Here is a 12,699-nt window from a genome sequence, read left to right on the forward strand (position 1 = left end):
GCGATGGTTGTCTAGACATGTCTGTAAATTACTTTTGAGGGGTACATGAAACGCAGCTGGGTGCCAGGAAGCTCTGAACTCTATGCTATTAGGAGGAGAGAGCTGGAAGGGCTCCTGAGACATCAACACCAGCCCTCTCCCTCCTGACAGTTGTAACCTTTACCATGTACCAGCCCTGTCCCTCATAAAACTAGTTATGTTTCTTGCCCAATATTCCCAGTCCTCCTGCAGCTAGAAACCTTTCATTAATTTCCAGCCTAAATTTATTCAAATCTAGTTTATATCCCCTCGTCCAGCTGACAAAAGTGTCCTCTAAACAGTTTCACCCCTTCTTTTCTTTATCCCCAATGTACTTATACAGAGCAATCATATTCCCTCTCAGTCTTCATTTTGCTCAGCTTAACAAGCAGACCTGCCCCAGCCTCCGACGGGACTGGCTCTCCCGTCCCCAATCAGCCTTTCCAGACATCTGTTCCAGCCCCAGCTGGGTTTTCCCCGAGCACAGGTAACCACAACCCCAGACAGATTTCAGCTGAGAACTCGACAGCACCTTTCACAACACGCTGCATCACATTAACAGGTCAAAAGCAGCCTGTGATCAACTAAATGCCCCAAAGGTCTTTCTCTTCCTGTTGTTGCTGAGTGATACTCATCTCATTAGTCTTCAGGACACGACCCTGAACTTGCACTGCTTAATTTTATCCTAATTCTATTATTCTAGTCTTCGAGGTCATCTAATTCTGCCTAATTAATCCAATCCTCTTCAGTGTCGACACTGTTGCCCAGTTTTATATCATCAGCAAATTTCATTAGCACATTTTGACTTTTGTGCCAAAGTCATTAATGCAAATATTAAATAACATTGGTCCAAAACCAGCCACGGAGGAACTCCACTGACAGTTACCCTCCAGCCCGAGACTCGCTGTCTTTCAACACAACCTATTGTTCCCATGTCTTTGGTCCACTTAGGCCTTTTACAGTTCTCCTATTAAATCCAGTTATCCCCTGTTTAGCTAAAAACTGGCTTCCTGGAAACCCTGCTCCATAATTTAGTCTCCAAAGACTAAATCAAGTTTGTCTGTTTATGCATTAGGAACTATAGCATTGCCCAGATTTGTGGGAAATGATCAGCGGGGCATCGGCACATGCACGGGGCAGCAGCCAAAGCTGCCCTGACATCTTTTGTGTGAGCAAGGACCTGAGCCCAGCATCCTGCTTTACACCATCCGGAGGGATAAAATGGCTGTGGGGGCAACCTACACCTAAATTTCCTGGGTGGCTTAGCACCAAGGGTGGTCTACCATCTCCCTGCTCTTTGATAAAGGAACATATTTCTTAGATGGTGTCTTACAAAAAAAAAAAAAAAAACACAAAAAAACCCCCACACCCATCTTCATATAGCTAACAAAGTTTGCACTACTAAAATACGAGTATGAGACATTTTGTAGAAGAGTTCCCTGGGCAAAACAGGTATTCCTATAAGGATATTTTCACTGCTTCTTTTTCAGAAATGGCACAGACTTCAGTGAGGTTACACCAGGGATTAATTTGACCCACTCTCTTTGATACACTCAAAGCAAATCAATCTTTCATGGGTCTCAAACTGTGAATACCTGCTCAAATAATTAAAACACTCAGCAGGGAACATGTTCAAAAGGTCATCTTTTAACAAAGATTCATTCAATTTTATCTCATACCCATAAAATTTGAGACAAAATAACAGAAAGCAATGGATTACCCAGATGCATCTCTCATATTAGCATTTAAAAATGCTATTTATTTACACAAGGAGTTAGAAGGAAATTGCACATGCACCTTAAATTCATATCTCATGTAAAATTAATGCAGGATATTGCACTGCTGGTCCCTCAGTAGAGGGTAAATAAAAGCATTTTACTTACTTATTTGTAACCGAATCTGTATGAAGAAAAGCTGGTTTTACGTTGCAGCCTGCTTAAATACTACATATCCCTAGGTGCAGGTAGAGGATTATATGGTACTAATTTAAGCCTTTCTCTTGCAAAGCTTTTGTGGAGGCACTCAGCTTTCAAACCCAAGGAAGTCCTTTCTCACACAGCAAATAGTGACACTGCAACATGGAAAAATGTCCTTCTTTATTTCTCTTTCCCTAAACATTTCCTGGGCAAGCAGAGGGTGTATGATATCTCAGACTAATTCAAGAACAAGGAAAGTTTTCACAGCATGCAACTGGAACAAGAGCAAGCCCTCCATCCAAACGGAGCTGAAGTCTCCAAGCCTGGATACTGTTCCTTGGGCATTCAATCGCAGTCTAAGGAAATAAAATTCAGTTTGCCATTCTTATTTATGATTTGTACCTAAATCACTGATTGCCATCCTTCAAAAGTGAGACATCTCAAAATTACATAGTTTGTCTAGACAAACTGATTTATTTGAACGAATCCATTTAATCTATCACGATGGTCTTCATTTCATCATATAGTAGACGTGAAACTGATGGTTGAAAAAAATTAGTACCTAAAAAGCAAAAAATGCATCTTTCTGGATTATTTCTAAGACCTTTAGTTCCAGGACTTTTATTTCTCCTTTCGCTGCATAAGCAAATCCATGCATCTGCTTAGAAAAGTTTGCAAGACTTGACAACGTTTAGACTTTCCTTCAAATATGTGTAATTCTTAAGAACTTTAAAAACAAAAAATCCTTCTAAAAGTGAAGTCTCAAATCCGACAGTCACAATTCTCTTATGATTACACTAAAAATCCTATTCCAAAATACTGGTAAGTTCTATGTTGTTGCATTTATCACAGATAGGAGACTCAGACCCCCGTCTTTTTATCTTAAGTGCTTCTAACTGGTATCTCACACTGACATTTGGTTTCAAAGGGTCAGAAAATGTGAAACAAGAATCAATTTTTCCAGTACCAGACCTATTTCGTTCAATGCAAACAATGGTGAAATTATGGACTTCTAAAGAGATATGGGCTCTTTTTTTTGCAGGAGTGAGATCTCAGGAGATGAGATTTTGATTTCCCACCTGGCTCTCAAAAAGAAAAACACAGAGGGAAAAACATTTTGCATCTAAATTTAATTCGACTCTTCAGAAAGGCTACTAATTTCATGCAGGAAGGAAAAATGCCCTGAAAATTAAGACAGATATTGGTAGAAAGTGAAATAGATATTAATATGCTTGTCTCCAAGATCAAAAACAAACTCTTACAAGAGCTAAAGAGTGGCTGAAACAAGACAAGATACTAGTTTTTTTAGCACCGCATTTCAGTAACAATTGCTAAACCAATGGGAAAGTCACTTAAAATATTACAGAATACCACAGTCAAGTTATGAAATATTACACTGTGAAACGCAAAATGCAACAGGACCCCGTGGAAAATTAATTACCAAAAAGAAAGAAATGTAATAAAAAAAGCAGTACAGCAGCTTTTGCCAAACATTGGATGCAGTGTTTATGAGCCCAGTTAAAAGAGGTCTTTTCATTCTTTTCTCATCAAAGCAATAAAGTGCAAGGACTCATCTCAATTTATGAAAGCGCTGAGTAGTAGGAACAGCACCACTGTCTTTTCCATTTAGTAGACAACGCACATTTGTGTAAGTTAGTTGAGGGGAAAAAAACCACCAGGGAGCTAGAGTATATATTTCCATTGGTCTTAAGTTTGTGACTTTTAACCGAGATTTGGCTTATGGTCTGTGCATTATTCATCAAATAATTGCAGAGTTCAAGCCCCAGCCTCGCACAAATGAGGAGAAACCACCATACACATGATAGAATGTGTAAAACTCAAATTTAGGGGAAGCTTTACCTTTCCTTGCTAGACTGACTGGTAGAGAAGGCTTACAAGTTACAGTAAGGTGACATTTAAAATGCCACATTAATTTTTATTAATCAAAAAATGAAGCGAGTCATGATAAAGCAGAAAATTTCAGGAGATACAGTTTTTGTTCCTACTAATTCCCTAAAGTAAGCAGATTATTTCAGCAATATCTCTTCTTGTCTCTGGATTATTCTGACCTATTCCTTACTATGACGGATAAGATCTTTGCACTGATGCAACACTTGAAGGAAAACTCCAAGTACTCCAACAGGTTTTAGCACCTCTGCTTTAAAAAGGGGAGAGACTGAGATTTGGAGTTATTTAGTATTTATGTTTAGATTTTAAAAAAATCCAGCTCTTTTACCAGGAAGGATTAATATGGGGGTTTTGTTTAGACTGTTTCTCCTCTAGGAAATAAATACTACCCAGTGGCATTCACCTATAAGAGAAGGAAATCTGCTGTCAGATAGCTAATCTTTAGTATCCCAGACATCCACCTTTTGCAATGACAGGGTATAAGCTGTTCCTCTGGAATCCATAAAAGTGACATACTGCTTCTAATGGAGGAAAGACCTCAGGGACCACAAGTGTTTTTAAAGAATATGTCAGTAAGGTAACATTAAAATTAAAAAAAAAAAAGCAGCAATTAATCAGAATAATTCAAGAAGAGACCATTGCAAGTATAGCAAAGACCAAACATCAAAATTCAATACTGACTGGTTTGGCAAACAAAGTTTTAAAATATGGAGCTACTTTTGTAGGGTCTTGGGACCCAATGTACAAACAGTAAAGCCTCATTCTTTTCTGAAAAATAAACATATACAGCACATTTTCCACAGCAAGTTATTTTTAGGCTTTTTTCCTTTAGAAGATTACTTTAAAAACAAAATACCTTTTTCTTCTAAAAGCTACTAATTCTTTTAGATGTGCTTCAGGGGTCACGTGTGTCGCCCCTTTTCTGAAGATACTCGGCTCTAAAAGATAACACTTCAGTTACAACACTTCTCTTGTTCAGCATGTAACAAGCTGTTGTTTGCAACCGTGCCCTCATAATCACCAAAAAAGTCTTTGTCTTTAACAGGAGAAAAGATCTACGATGAGAGAAATGCCACTAGGTCAAGATTAACGAGCAGAGCCAGAGAAAGAGGTGTTTACAAAAACTACATGTTCCCTTCACAGAGTGTATTGCATTGTCTGAGATCCAAAACTCTTCTCACTTGACCTTTAACAAATTTCTGAAACTCATAGGGTCACAGCTCTCGCTGATCATCTACCAGCCCTGCCTTCCTTACGGCAACAACAGCGGTCTACCACTTGTGAGATGGGTGATGGAGAGGAAAACTCAGCAACTCATCCAAGCAGGGTAAATTTTATTCCTTTCATGATGGATGAGAACTATACTTCCCACCCCCCCACCCCCCCTTCATTCATCTGTATTGCCACGCACAAAATTCAGGTAGGAAACTAGCCTTGGTATTTCCCAGAACTCTCCTCCTCTCACAGCACCCACATACACAGGGTCTGCAGTTACTTTGATGTGCTTTGAGAGGAACATCAGTCCCATTGAAAATTTCTGGTTATTGAGCGAGTTTCAAAATTATTCCGTACTGATCCTGAGAAATTAAACCAGACAGATACAAAAGAAAGTAAGAGTGAACTCGGGCAAAAACTAAATCAACATATTGTTGAAACATCGACACCAAGTGTTCCATGCTGCTTCATAACCCAGTTCAATTCATGAAAGCAGATGTGATTGTTCACAGTTGAAATTAAGGACAATACATTACTTCTTGGAAGCTAATATTGCAGCTAAGCTGAAGACTGCATGGAGGACTAAGCAAAAGAATAAACTCTCTTCTTCAGAGCCTATTGACCTGTAACATTTCTAATCAGAATTTCAAGATACACCAAAGCAACGAATACAATATGAAATACAATGTCTCATTGTGATATTTGTGGACTCTGTGTGTGTTTTAAAAACAAGAGATAACAGACAATAGGCTAACACAGGAACATGGCAGTTATTGCATGGGAACCCCTTATTGTTTCACAATTTTTAGTCATTTTGGATATGAAGTGAAAACTAAGTTAACTGTTGGAGACAATTTCAGGAAAAATAAGAAAAGCGGTAACAATTATTGTTGGGCTAGAAAAGACAGCCAATGACGAGAGGCTGACAAAACTGCGGAGAAAAGCAGAAAATTCTGGAGGTAAGACAAAAGGGGAAGGATGCGGTAACACTTCAAACACACAAAAGTCACTTCAAAGGAAAAGAATTTGTTCTACGTCTCTGTCCATGGGGGACAGGACAAAAGTATTTGACTTTGCATTTAACTTAACATTTCTGGCAATAATGACATGTTGGAAAATTCTGGCTGGGAAACACGTGGAAACCATCAGCAGAGTCTACATGGACATCGGTGGGGGATAACATCAGTAGATCTGGATGTGCAAGTGGATCTCTGGTCTGGGACCCTACAATTCCATCCCACCTTACAGGCTATCAAGTTATGAGGCACATCATTTGTTTTATGTTGGAAGCAGCAAAACAGAGGTGCCGTAGGAGATACTCATGGATGTGCAAAACCTACCCGAAGGACTTCCCATTTCTAGTGTGAATGTTCTTTTCTGTAGAAACTTTTGACATCGAGAGTCATTGAGACTCTCGATGAGAGAAGCAGTGAGAACAGAACCTCAGACTTGATCAAAACTGAATTCCTACCGAAAAAAATATAAGTACTCATTCTGTTCACATTCATATGACATTTTATATTACATCTTTAAAAGGGTAAAAAGAAAAGCTTTTCTTTTAAGTAGCTGAGTTGAAGGTTACAGACAAGGTGGCATGACTGCATTTACTCTACATAATAAATGAAATACATGTGTTATTCTATGATTAGCCTTCAGGTGCTAACCATACTTGACCCCTTTCAGTCGTAATATTCTTGGGGATATGGTATCAAACCTTTCACTCTGGGAAAGATATCTAACAGTTTTCTTAAATCACCTGTTTATTTTCATTGCTTGCTGACATTCCCAGCACTTGAACCTAACATAATTAGGAAGTTCCCTCAACAATGTAAACAAAGCCCATTTGTTTCTAACTAATTCAACACATTTTGGCATATGTTCCTTTGAAAAAATCATGCTCCCCTTGGCAGCAGCTTAGGAGCCTAATTATAGATAGACTAGTCATCAAAAATTATACCTTTCCTGTAATCCCAGGAACAAAACACACTCTCAGAGGCAACCTATTTCAGGAGATAGTTTTCTGCAACTGCCATTCTTTCTCGCTCCTCCCCTGCACCTCCGAACACGCCAAGCAGTCTGTCCACATCCACGCTCTTACCTTCAGCCTGGCTTCCACCTGCTCCACGCTGCATAAACTGGCCACAAAGCCTGGCAGTACCTCTCCCAAACTTGACCTCAAAGCCTATTTTTCAACCTTATCCTCCTCTTTCTCTAATATCTCTCCATTGCTGTTGAGCATTTACTCTTGCCTAGACAGGCTGCTCGGCTACCCAGTCCCCTCCCGCTCCCCATTTCCACCACCCTTCCCTGGTTTTAACCTCAAACACGTCTGTGTACGCTCAGGGGCTACCACAACGAACATCAAATACGCGAGTAGACAAACTGGTTCCCAAACAAACTGCACTCTTCCGTCTTCTGCAGTACCGTACACAGCCCATATTGCCCACCTGATAGCTCACCTCTTGCCAGACCGTCAGTTTTTCAGGCAGGGAGCAGGTCCCTCTATATGACTAAGTTGTTGATAAAACACCACAGAAAATGCTACAAGAGAAATGCACTGAAAATAAACCCCTTCCCAAAAAAAAAACCCGATTCAGCAAAAAGGCCAGGCTGCTGCTCTGTATCCGATAGCTTCAGTAAGTCATGCTATCAGATGAAGTCTGTTCACCTTCAGTCTGATGTTTCCAGTCTACAAGTGATATTGCTGCAATAAGTCAGGAGACATTTCCGATTATTTGTAAGGGATGAAGCTTCCAGAGAAGCTGAAGACACAGACAAAAGAAAACTTCTTGCCCAAAAATATTCCCTATACAGTGACCAACCTGCAGAGTTTTGCAGAACACACTTAGGGGTATTTTTCCTGGGTTTAGACTTTGGATATCACACGGTTTGTGAGAAGTCACCATGAAACCGGTGGTTGACGTGAAACATTTATGGAAAAATTAAAGAAAAGGAAGCATTTAAGCAGAAAATTTAATTCAGCCATAACCCCTGCCATGCCCATCGGCTCCAGTGGAACTGCAGCTATGCTTTCTTCCACTTTGGTGGGACACAGATTAAGTAGATCACCCAACATAAAGCGTGCCTCAGAGCTTTGCTAAGTAGAGGCTTTATTGGAGCCCAAGAGCATTGAGCACATCCTAACTCTTGTTTGACCGATCTATGAGGAGCACACCCACACCGCTGAAACCAGATGTTCCTTCATCAGCCCAGACCAGTCTAAGCAAGTTTTCCATAATTGCTATAGAAGCCCTTGAGACAACATCTGCGCTAGAATCAGTATGATAAATCAAACCGTACAATTTGGGGTGGGTGGTGGGAAGTCACAGGAATACATTTCTCCTAGCATAGCGTCTATTATCTTCCAATTTACAGCTATCTATATATATGTAGGATTATAGGTAACTATAAAAATGCATTTATAAATCCACTAGAATTATAATAATTATGTTACATCTTATGAATATGTAAACGACATGGACAAGCTCTTCTAACACACATGTGTAAAGTAGCCATATGTCTTTAACTAAAGCAGGATTATCATTTAGATCAAATTGTTGCTTCACCTATTTTGAAACACTGCATACAGTTAAAAAACCCTTAATGCAGCAGAGACTGTGTCAGCACAGTTCTTTCAATGTGGCAAACGAATGAATTGCGGGCTGATCAATCCAGGCACATACCCTGAGCAGGGATGCTGTACATAACCTGACTGCAGGAGGTGAATTTCTCAGACTTCACTAAACAAGAATGAACCATTTCTGGAGTTAGTGTTACAGAAGCGTGAATACAAAATAACACTGCTTTATGTAAGGCACCTTGCCTCCTGACTGTCCCCCTGGGTTCAACCATCCCAATCTATCTCAGGCTGCATTTAAAGTCACATTAAACTCTTATTGTTAATTGCCGCCTTATACATTCAGATACCATGAAAAGAAACTACCCAAAAGCAGATTTTGTTGACCCTATTGGCACAAATCATTCCCAGAGAAGTTCTTTGACCTTCTAGCATCCCTTTGAGGAGGATAAACCCATCTTCTTCCTTGCCTTTTAAATCTTCTCACTAAAATAGTGCAGCAAGTGAGATAATACTGAATGAAGAGGCGTTACTGAGGACAAGAACACTGTCCTCTGCCTTTATGTTCCATATCCTAGTCTTTTCTTTCTATATAAAAAATTTCCATTATAATTTTTGCTTCACTTTTCCTTAAGCCTTTTCCTTTCAGGGTAACCATCTTCTGCTATCACATAGATCAGAGATCTTGGTAGAGCTGCACTGGTTCCTGCACTTTTGTCAGGTATAGGCTACATCCCAGGCAACTCCAAATAAAAGTTAAAACTGTTAATCCTTTTTTCCCCAGCAACACCCAACAGCAAAGTAACTTATTTAAAGACTTTGCTCCCTTTGTCACTGTACTGATGTAATCTGAAGAAGTAGTAAAGAAGTAAATACATGATTTTCTTCTTTGGGACTTCATTCTACAAGATCTTATTGGGAATTTCTCGTGAATTGAATCTACAAGTTCAGTCTTTTACCACCAAATAAACCCAGTTCACAAGTGTGAACATTTGAACACTCTGTTTTCTGTCTGCAGTCTGGACAGCCAGCAGGACATGCGTCCTTGCTAATCCAAAGAGGTGATAAATTCAGTAGCCCTTATCTAGCAATCAGAAAGACATTCATTTAACCAGTCATCTAACACCGAGCCATCAAAACCTCCAAAAACCCTATTGCAGAGTATTTATTACCCTAGTCACAGATAGAAGAGGTATAAAATAACACCAGTGTGGTTTATTCGAGGAGAGCTTTGATTTTATAGCAGTCATTTTTATTGAAAGCTATATACAAATTGTGCAGCAGTACCATGATATGTTCCGATAACGAGTCATGCAAAGACAGTACAATTCTTTAGCCTTTGTTTACGCTACGCAGAATTTTTTTCTATGATTTACATGTGGAAAAGTTGCTATGAAGTCTCAAGGGAGTACAGGTGTTGTGGGTTATGCAAATCAACCATAAAATGCTAGAGAAGTCAACGTTGTGTCACTTTCTTGATGGATAGAAATGTGTTTAGGGCTGACAGGCAATCTGAAAATTACCATTACATCTCATTTCCTCTTCTGAGAGTTTTTGTTCTTACCGAATGAGGAAGATCTTGAATATCCTGATCAAACAGCAGAAATTGGCTGCCATCTTCTGACACTTCACAGATAATGTACTGTAATTTTGCAGAAGTAATTGTCCTGATTCTGTTGTAGAAAAGCCCTTTCTAACTTTCACAGGAGAATGAAACATTAGTCAGGACATGGGATATGATTGGTAATAGCCTTAAGAAAATTACAGCACAAAATCCTTCAGTACGTACAGAATCACCTAAAGTTTTCAAAGTGAAGAGACCTGCTCAAAAACAAAGTAAAACATGCAAGAAAGGATGTGACATTGAAATCTCAAGAGTGCAAGGAGATTAGATTCATTTTGTGGCATTTTGTGTTTGTATTACAATTTTACACTGAAAAAAATAAGCTGTTAGATTTTCCATGTCCAATACAGTCCACAATAAATGCTATGATATCTTGTTTCAATTCTTCTTAGATAGTTTTGAAAATAATTCAAATGCTCTGGCCATGAAATTGCCCGTGTAGATATAAAGTTAAAAGGAGTCTTACCATCATCTCAGCGTACATCTCTTTCACACCTCGAGATAGAGGTGCACAACACAACGGCCTGCCGACAAAATACCACATACAGCAAAACAGAAGAGTAACTATAAAACTAGGATACACTTAAGCCTAGAGTTTTGCTTTGCTTAATTCTGCATTAGGGAAAATTAAGCAACGCACGTACTAATAGATTGAGTAATAGCATCCCTTAGAATGAAAGTAAAGGGTCACTTAAATATTAAGTAGAGAAAGATCTATATTATTATTGCAAAGACTAATCCTGCTGTTACAGGACTAAAGGCAGCTTAGAGTGACATTTTCTTCTGTCATTGACTTCTGTCAGCAATCAAGGAACCCAATGCCTGGCATACTTCCAGATAGGATAGCTAGGTTATTGGGTGTGCAGACACAGGCAAGAGAACATTACTGTTGATCACAGGGGAGCACAAATAGCAGGATGAGCTGCAAGAAGTATTTGTTATGCATGGACCAGATATTTGGTCAGGATTTTATCTTTGGTTTTATCCCATTGACTTAAACTTTTAGGGTGTATCTTTTAAAATTAAGATTATGTTACTGCAATGAAAAAGAGCATGATTACAACCATCTATAACCATACGTATATGTTAAAGAGGCAGATTTTTCATTGCAAATGTTGCTTCAGCCCCAAGTCAGGTAAGAATCCCATTCTGTATCAACAGCTTTCATTCACCATATTAGCTCAGCCGCAATAGCAAGTATTGATAACCCCCTTAAATATTTTTATATATCATACCTTTCTCTGCTGACCGCAACAGAGCAAACTGTTTCACTCCCTGTCTTCTCCTTTGTTCATCCACACAATCTGTTGCACATGGACTGAGAAACAGACCTTCTATTCCAGATATTAATCCAAAGACAAACCAAACATATTTTGAAAATAAAATAGAAGAAGATTTGTTATGGTATTGGGGGAATAACTTTTTGTTGCTGCAGTGGAATTTGCAGGGGGGGGTTTAACCTTGTGAGGGGAGGGAGGTTAAATGATAGGAAATACTAATTTCAGAATTAATCAAGGTTAAGCTCACATTAAGTCAAGCAAGTTATGTCCACTTATTCTGAATTTTACTTTATTTTGATGAAAAAGAAAAGAGACAAGGAGAATGAGAAGGTCTATGCATGAGCCACACGTATCCCAGTCAGGGATACCCTACTCTTGTACACACACAAACGAACGTCTGAGAGCAACAAAACAGAGTTTTTAATGAAAAAATAAGCTAAGGAGAAGAACAGAAAGAAAATGAGCATATAGTAGAAAAAATAAAAATAAGCACCCTGGATTGCAACTTTATACATGCATAGACATACACGAACATATTTAAGTACTTTATATTTTAGAGGGAGGTGACGGCTGCTCCTCAGCCATCAGTTGTCACGCTTTGTAAATGTTGACTTTGTCTCCACAGTTATTTCTTTAGATTTCTTAGAAAGCACACAAAACTAAGCATCTCACCTAGGTGTTGCACTCAAACAAATAGCATTGTCCTCAACAAATGGTCATCCCCTGGCACCAAGTCTACTCTTCTCCTGAAAGCCCAAAGAAGCATAGAGAGATTGCTGATGATGAAGCCTAGGGAGAGCGAGATATTTTGAATTTTCCAAAAGATGAAAAGTTTTCACATAGAGAAGGGGAGCAGAAGGAAGTTATCTTTATTAGGAGTAGGGCCCAGTTCAATTTGCTTTCTCTGACTGAACTCATGTGTATGCTTACAGAGGAAATGCATTAATTACCTTGTTTACCAAACTGTTCCAGTTTCTCAAGCTCTGTTGTTTTGCTTCTTGATTTTATAGCTAGAGCCTTGAAATGATGGCATGATAATGCGCCCTGTAAATTCTACCAAGTGGCTCCAAACAAAACAATTCCCCAAGACAAGGCTTTATTTCTTTTGACTTTGCATGAGGAGTTCTTGGTCATAACTGGAGCAGGTAGATTTGTCAACCA

This window comes from Gavia stellata, chromosome 11 (genome assembly GCF_030936135.1).
Source record: "Gavia stellata isolate bGavSte3 chromosome 11, bGavSte3.hap2, whole genome shotgun sequence".
In the NCBI taxonomy this organism is placed as follows: domain Eukaryota; kingdom Metazoa; phylum Chordata; class Aves; order Gaviiformes; family Gaviidae; genus Gavia; species Gavia stellata.